Source organism: Coenobita brevimanus, chromosome 6, assembly GCF_032717465.1.
Source record: "Coenobita brevimanus isolate Jiangsu-jjx chromosome 6, ASM3271746v2, whole genome shotgun sequence".
NCBI lineage: Eukaryota > Metazoa > Arthropoda > Malacostraca > Decapoda > Coenobitidae > Coenobita > Coenobita brevimanus.
Genome location: NC_136959.1, coordinates 2,850,649 through 2,858,961, shown reverse-complemented (window position 1 = coordinate 2,858,961; position 8,313 = coordinate 2,850,649). Strand labels below are relative to the sequence as shown.

Here is an 8,313-nt window from a genome sequence, read left to right as displayed (position 1 = left end):
TGAGAGGATGGAAGATGTCAACCGCGTGCAGAGGATGGGATGTGTGAAAGTCAGTGGTAGGGTTGTGGGAGACAGACCCAAAAAAACCTGAGACAAGGTCACGGCGTATGACCTAAGGGATAAGGGACTGAATGGGGAGGTTGGCAGAGACAGAGCAGTAAGGAGTACTTCCATTAAGTGACAAAAGCCAATGCTTAAAAGTATATATCAGAATCTTGATAAATGAAACAAAACAAAACATGATGGCAAGGTCTCCCTGTCTTAAAAGAGTTATTAGAGTCAAAAGAACAAACAATAACAAGTTTAAGATGAAGATCAGGGTCAGAACTGAGGCAACTTATGTTCATAATAGTTATAAACGGAAGCTGTGGCTAATAAGTCAAAGTTTTATAAGGGGTCAAACTTAAATATAACCCAATTAGTGTAAGTTAATACAAAAGAAAAATAATCAATGTCCTTTCCAGAATACTGTACAAGTTAGAAAATCACACACTGTAATCCAACAAAAAAATATCAGTCCTTTAAAGAATGGTACTGAAAAAAACAAAATAAACAAGACTGTCCTTTAAATAATAGCATTGAGAAAAAACTAAACAGTCCTTTAAGGAACAGCACTGAGAAAACAAAATAAATAAGACAGTCCTTTAGGGAACAACACTGAGAAAAACAAAATAAACAAGACAGTCCTTTAAGGAACAGCACCTAGAAAACCAAAATAATCCAGACAGTTCTTTAAGGAATGCTGAACAAAACAATTTCTGCATAGGTGACAAGGGAAGTGTTAGAGGCAAGAACAGCGAGGAGTCAGAGGTTACCATCAGGGTATATCAGGGGTCAGTCCTGCTTTGTGTCTACTTGGGCAATATCACGCGCTACAGATCAGCAAAAAAAAAAAAAGCTTGGCCAAGTACACACAGGTCAGCTGACCAACCAAAACATTCAAGATGGCAGAGGATGCTGCACAAGCACTGACCGAAGAAGTTTATCTGATAAAGTGTGTATGCTTAAGTGTGAATAAAACTCCAGTTTAACACATTAAACATTTCTGTATGCGTGATGATGATGGGAGGCCTCATACTTCATCTCAGCTTGGCCACAGGTGCTTCGTCACTAACCCATTCATAACGGTTTTACAAACAAACCAATAAACTAGTCACTATACCCAAGGAATCTTTAATGTTTCTGTTATGTTAGGTGTTTTTAGGTTGATTTCTCATCCTAAAGACACTTGCAACTGAGCCGGGGTTCTCTTTCGAGACCGGAACTAGAATACACTGTGAGAGGAACAGGGCATAAAAACTCGGGGCAACCAACCTTACACTTATATTATCTCAAATTCACACAGCACTAAATACAATGTAAATACAAATTAGACACAATACACTATACATGTACAAATGCACTGTCTGGACTGGAGGACTCTGTCAGGGCTGTCGAGACCCCAGGCTGTTTATAGGTGTCTGCCAGGTGTGGGAGGGGTCCCATCAGGTGTGCCTTCCCTTTGAGGGCACAGGACTATTGTCAGTGACTGTGTCGTCTGGGATGGGTTGCTGGGTGGTGTGGTGAGGGGCCCATTCCTAGTGGGGCCTCGGTGGGGAGATCAGCCTAAGGACTGGGACCGAATAGGGACAGTAGGCAAGCTTGTCTGCGCCCACTCTGGGGAGGAGGTCGTCGTGCAATGGGGCTGGGGAGGTCACGCCCTGGGGTTCTGGGGGCGCCTCTGTGAGTCCGAGGACTGCAGTCTCTCTCAGGTCGGGTCGCTGTCAGGAGTGGTCTGCCATGTCCTCTCCTCTGGAAGTTCGAAAGCGGGTGGTCTCGCCTGGTTGTCGGCTGTACTGCTATAACCCCGGGGGTCACGATGGGGCCTTGCCAGACCTCCTCCAGGCATAGCTCCTGGGGACTACCTCTGTGAGTAGAAAGGGAGGGGCATCCCACTTGGCCGCAAGAAAGGTGGGCTAAGCAAGAGACGTCCTCCGGAGGGGAAGTCACAGGGGGGTAGAGACAGGCAGTGCCTGTGCTCTCCCTGGCATGGCTGGTGGCCGTTGCTGAGGTCCCGAGGGCAGCAGGGGTAGGGCAGCTAGTGGCCGTCCCTCTCCTGCCGGTGCGGCTAATGGCTGTCACCGGGGCCCGACTTTCGGGCAGGACTAAGGGTGAGATGCGGCTGGTGGCCGTCACCAGAGACCAATTGGGTGAGGTGGAGCTACTGGCTGTCACTTGTCCCCTGATGTGGCTAGTGGCCGTCGCCAGGGCCTCATTCCCCAAGTGGACTGTGGGCTGGGTGTGGCTAGTGCCCGTCACTCGCTCACAGGTGGAGCTAGTAGCCGTCATCGAGGTACTGAGGAGAGGAGAAGGCAGACAAAGTGCAGCTAGTGGCCATCACCTGCCTGCTGGTGCGGCTAGTGGTTGTCACCAAGGTCCAACTCCCAAAGGCAGCTACAGAAGGAGATTGGGGGGTGACCGTCTCTCCCCTAGAGCGGCTAGTGGCTGTCCCTGGTTTCTTGCAGGAGGGGATGCAGCTAGAGAAGCTAGTGGTCATCTCTTGCCTAGTGCGGATAGTTGCCGTCTCTCGGGTGCTGTCTTGGACAAAGATATCAGCCCCACCCCGAACCTGGAGAAGCCTGGTCCAGCTGGAGAGTAGTGCACCAGCACTGTGTAATTCTCGTCAGGTCTGTTGAGGGGAAAAGGGGCGCAAGGTAATAGGGGACATAGGCCCATACTGCCTGGGTATTGTGCGCGCCCTCAGAGCCTCTCCGTGGTCCAGGGGTGTCGCAATGTCCCTGTGGTGTCTCGTCATGGTGGGCATTTCAGTTTCATTACTTAGCACAATGAATTTGATGAAGTTCAACCTCCTCATAGGAGAGAAAAAAGGCCACAGTTGGAGCACTTGTAGTACGGAGCTGAAGTGGTCGCCATCTTCTTTGTTTACAAATAGGGAAGGGTGCCGACCAATCCACCCCATTCTTATGCTCTCTTCGCCCGGTGGGCGGAAAAACTTGCTTGCCGAGCAATTCTGTCTATCAGAAGAGTGCTCTGTGGCACGCCATGGTGCTTGGCCAAGTAGAAACAAGGCTGCAGGGTGGACCAATTGTTGTTCATAATGATTATAAATAGATGCTGTGCCTGGTGAGTCATTATCATAAGGAATGGGTCAGGGTTAAATAAAACCCAAGTTGTGTAAAGTGAATATAAAAGAACAATAATATAAGTCCTTTAATGTATACAAGTAAGAGAAGCTGACACAATAAAATAGCAAAAATAACCAGAGACAATTACAGAACAGCATTGAGAAAAACGAATTAAACAATACAGTCCTTAAGGAGCACTGAAAACAAAAATGAACTCAAAAGAGGTCAAGACCAAACACACACACACACACACACACACACACACACACACACACACAAAACACCAAACTTATTCAAGATTCCTCATCCTCATCACGTAATACTCTATATTTTGACAAGATCACACCTTCCTCGGTAACCGAGACCCCGGCATAATTCAGAATTACACTTAACCCAAAGATTGAATACCCAATGTCTTTTACCACCTGAACATAACACATACTGGTATGATCGCCAAGCCTAACAGGAACTGAACCAACACTTTCCTTATATATTTTAATATAACCCCACATTGCCGACTGAAGGAGGGGGGTTTCCAACCGTCTGAGTTTGATACCACACTTTTTGGCATCATGTGGCAGCATTTCTACTCCGGCAGTACCAGTATCTAACAGTCCGTCCACCTCAACTCCATTCATGCTAAACATAGTAGTTTTTACCAAAGCCAATTTTGGTAATGACAAAGCATGCTCAAAAAGTACATGCATACTATCAGGCTCCGGATAGTTGATTAGCTGACACTTATAATTTATCAGTGTATCCATACCCAGTAATGGGGCATCAGTATTGTCGTCACTTATAACAAGGTAAGGAAAAATAGTCATGTTTTCTTCCTCATTCTCGGTCTCCACCACCACCTCTGTGTTGCCCAGGCCACCAAGTACCCACTCCTAGGAGTCCCATTCAGGTACTGGCTTTAATTTACTTTCACAATACAAACGGCATTCTTTTGCAAATGAAATGGGCAACACACTGAATGGACAGCCAGTATCAAGTAGTGTCAAATACCACCTATCATTAAACTTGACCATAACATGGGGGTAACCATAACAGGGTATGTCTTCCTCACCGAAAGACAACTTTATCCTCGGCATTTTGCCAAAATGAAATTTAAAACAAACGCTGTAGTAACAAAACACTTATTTGTCGACTGAAACAATGAAGTTCTGGGCAGAAAACAAGTAATATGCTTAAGACTTACGCGTGAGATGAAGCAACCGTCTCACCACCTTGCAGACGACACAACAACTGAGGCCGATGGCATTTTCTTGTGGCTATAAAGAGCCAAACACAGACCACAGTCATACTAAAAGCCGACCAGGCATAATACGCCCCCTTTAAATGTACACTATTGATAGGAAGGTTTGTATATCATTATTTTTCAAATAATCACTAATATAACAGGCATTCCTTACTGTAGCCTACATTATTATTTTACTCACCAAAGTGGACGGGCTGCTGATAACTACCTATTTACCACATTAGTGTCACAAAACGGAAATTATGAGCACTGCCGACAGTCTTAAAAATAACTTGCAAACAATTTTACCTCACAGATTATCATCCATCCATCCATTACCAGACGCCATGTATCCCAAACGGGGTGGTCAAGGGCTCAGAGTTAATTGTTTTACAGGGAGGGACACTAATCCTCCACCAACCCCACTTGACACGTAGGGATGCCAACAGCATCTGGTGTTCCCAGGCGGTCACCCATCAAAGTACTAACCAGACCCAACGTTGCTTAACTTCGCTGATCGGACAGGAAGCGGTGTACTCAACGTGGCATGGCATACCCTGTGTAATTATATAAAAACTATATTCGAGTAATGTATTTGTTTACGATCATTTAAAATTTTTCCATTATCAGTGAATTTTACAAACGACTGGCAGTGACTATTGGCTTTAAAAGCAGCAGTGAAGCTGAATCTATTATTTTTCCTAATCTCTCGTGATTATTAGGTAAGTCCGCGATTAGCAACACGGTAAACTAAGAGAGGAAATAATATATCTGTCCTGAAGTAACTGGGAATGGGTAACATTTATTTTTTGCTGTTATTAAAACTCGATCTGATTTTCACGTCAAATATTTTAATATCAAACCTTGTAACTGGTGTTTAAAGTCGATTTGCTTCCACCTGAGGGAACTGGGCCACTCACACTGCATGAATTCTGCTGTAATTGCATGACATTGGAAGAGCTTCAGCTGTGAGGTAGGAATGAGTCTTCACTGGTTACCTGTGAAGAACTATAACTACATTTCAGCTTTAGTTGACGGCCAGGTATTGTCACGTCGGAGGATAGATTTGACTAATGACCAAGGAGTTTCATTCCCACCTCATACAACTACAATTTTTAGTCCTCAGTCAGTTCAGTTCAGTTCAGTTGATAGGTGAGGAGTATTGCCTTTGCATCGGCACTCCTCCTGTCAATTTATTTTTCTAGTTAATTATTTTTCTTGTGTTTAGCTTGTGTCTTTTTTTTTTTTTTTTTTTTAAGGTACTGGGGGTAGGGGGGTTTTCAAGAATACTCCCCCAGTATCCCTGCTTGTCGTAAAAGGCGACTAAAAGGGTTGGCGGAGGGTTAGTGCCCCTCCCCGGAAAACAACTAACTAAAAAACAAACAATAACCCTTGGACAAGGACTGACCAAACGATGACGACCAAGGACCGGACAAAGGACATTGTAATTGGAACCTGGAATGTAAGGGGAGCGAATGATGAGGTGAAAGAGAGAGAGATTGTCCAGGTGCTTCAGGGTGCGAAAGTGGATGTATGTGGAATAACTGAAACAAAATGGAGAGGAGAAAGTGTGAGAGAATGGGAGTATGGATGGGGTATATGTGCAGGAGTAGGTGAGAATGAGAGGGCAAAGGAAGGAGTATGTATAGTTGTGAGTAAAAGATGGAAGAGGAGCATAAGACAGTATGGATCAGCTGGGTCAAGGATTGTGTGGGTAAAGTTGAAAGTTGGAATACAAATGTGGGCGATTGTGTGTGTGTATGCGCCAACACAAGATCGTGCTAGAAGAGTGAGAGAAGAGTTCTGGACAAATGTAGAAGTGTGCATGGAAAAGTTTGGAAGGAATGAGAGAGTGTTTTTGATTGGTGATATGAATGGTAAAGTTGGTAATGTGAAGGTGGATGGAATAGTTGGTGAGTGGGGTGTGCCTGCTGAGATAGATGAGAATGGGAGTGCGTTAGTGGACATTTGTGCTGGGAGGGGGTTGGTGATAGGCAATACCCTCTTCAGGCATAAAATGATTCACAGGTATACATGGCGAGTGATGAGAAGGGTGAGTGGTGAACTGAATGAAAGGAAGGCAATGATTGATTATGTGTGTGTGGATGAAAGGATGCGAAGATGTGTAATGGATGCAAGAGTGTATAGAGGCTGGGGGAGTGGACTTTCTGACCACTACTTGGTGATGGCCAGAATTAAAGTACAAGAACGTTGAAGGAATAGAAGAAGGGAAAGACGAGAGGAAGGAGTAGTTGCAAGGAGAGTGGAAAGGTTACAGGAGGATGAGAAAAAGGCAGAGTATAAGAGAGAAGTGGAGGAACGATTGGGCAAATATGAATTGGAGCAGATGGGAGACGTGGAAGGTGTGTGTAGAATATTTACAGAAGAAATATGTGCAGCATGTGATGTGGTGTGTGGAAGGAAGAGAAGACGGAGGGGGGTGCAAGGAACAGCGTGGTGGACTGAAGAGGTGAAACAGGCTGTGGCACAAAAGAAGAAAGCATACAATGAATGGATGAGAAATAGGGGCGTGGAAGAGCTTGAGAGGCGGAAGAGAGAGTTATATGTAGAAAGGAAGAGAGAGGTGAAAAGATTAGTAAGAGAGAGTAAGAAGAGAGTGGATGAGGAATTTGGAAGAAATTTGAGTGTAAAGTGGAGGGACTGTAAGAAAATGTTCTGGAGAGAAGTGAAAAGAGTAAGACAGGGTGGAAGTGAAGTTAGCAGGGGAGTGAAAGATAAAAATGGTAGATTACTAGTGGAGAAGGAAGAAAAAGTGAGCAGATGGAGAGAACACTTTAAGGAATTGTTGAACGTAGAGGATGGAAGTAATGCGAGTATAAGTGGCTGGGGAATGGCTGGGAGAAGGAGGGAGGTGAGAAGACAGGAAGAAATCAGTAGAATAGAAGTTGTGGAAGCAATGAAGAAAGTTAAATCGGGGAAAGCCCCAGGAATTGATGGAGTGTGTGGTGAAATGCTGAAGCATGGGGGAGCGATAGTAGTAGAATGGATGTGGAAGATGTGCAGATTGGCCTGGGAGGAAGGTAGAGTCCCAGAGGATTGGAAGTCAGGTATAATTATTCCCTTGTACAAAGGAAAAGGGGAAAAAGAAGTGTGTGGTAACCATAGGGGCATTTGTCTTCTTAGTATAATAGGAAAAGTGTATGGTAGGATACTTATTGACAGAGTTAGAGAAAGAACAGAGAAATTAGTTGGAGAAGAACAGGGAGGCTTTAGGAAGGGAAGAGGTTGTGTAGATCAGATATTCATTCTCAGATCTTTAGTGGAAAAGTTTCTAGAGAAGGGAAAGAAGTTGTATGCGGCATTCATGGATTTGGAGAAAGCATATGACAGGGTGGATAGACAAGGATTGTGGAAAGTGTTAAGAATATATGGAGTAGATGGAAAGTTGTTGAATGCTGTGAAGAGTATGTACGATGGTGCGAAGGCTGCAGTGCGTGTGGACGGTGATCTAAGTGAATTTTTCTCTTTGAAGGTTGGGTTGAAACAGGGATGTGTCATGTCTCCATGGTTGTTCAATCTGTACATGGATGGGGTAATAAAAGAGGTACAAGGTAGGGTAGTGGATGTTGGAGTGACCCTGGTGAGAGAGGATAGTGTTTGGAAACTCCCTGTACTGTTGTTTGCAGATGATACTGTGCTGTTGAGTGAAGACGAAGGAGAGCTGCAAGGCTTGGTGGATGAGTTTGGGAGAGTGTGTAAGAAACGGAACCTAAAGGTGAATGTAGGGAAGAGTAAAGTGATGGTCTTTGAGAGAGGTGAAGTCAGTGAATGTACAGCGAGGTTGGATGGTGAGGAATTGGAAAGTGTGAGTACGTTTAAGTACTTGGGTAGTGTGATGAGTAAGGATGGAGGTTTGGAGGGTGAAGTGCTTGAAAGGGTACAGCAGGGAAGAAAGGTTGCTGGTTCCTTGAAAGCAGTGATAAGAAA

General features: G+C 44.7%; 1 pseudogene; it reads right to left on the bottom strand.

The window, feature by feature from the left end:
• Window positions 1–4,805: 4,805 nt before the first annotated feature.
• LOC145402958 (5S ribosomal RNA) lies at window positions 4,806–4,923 on the bottom strand (annotated as a pseudogene).
• Between the last annotated feature and the right edge of the window lie 3,390 nt (window positions 4,924–8,313).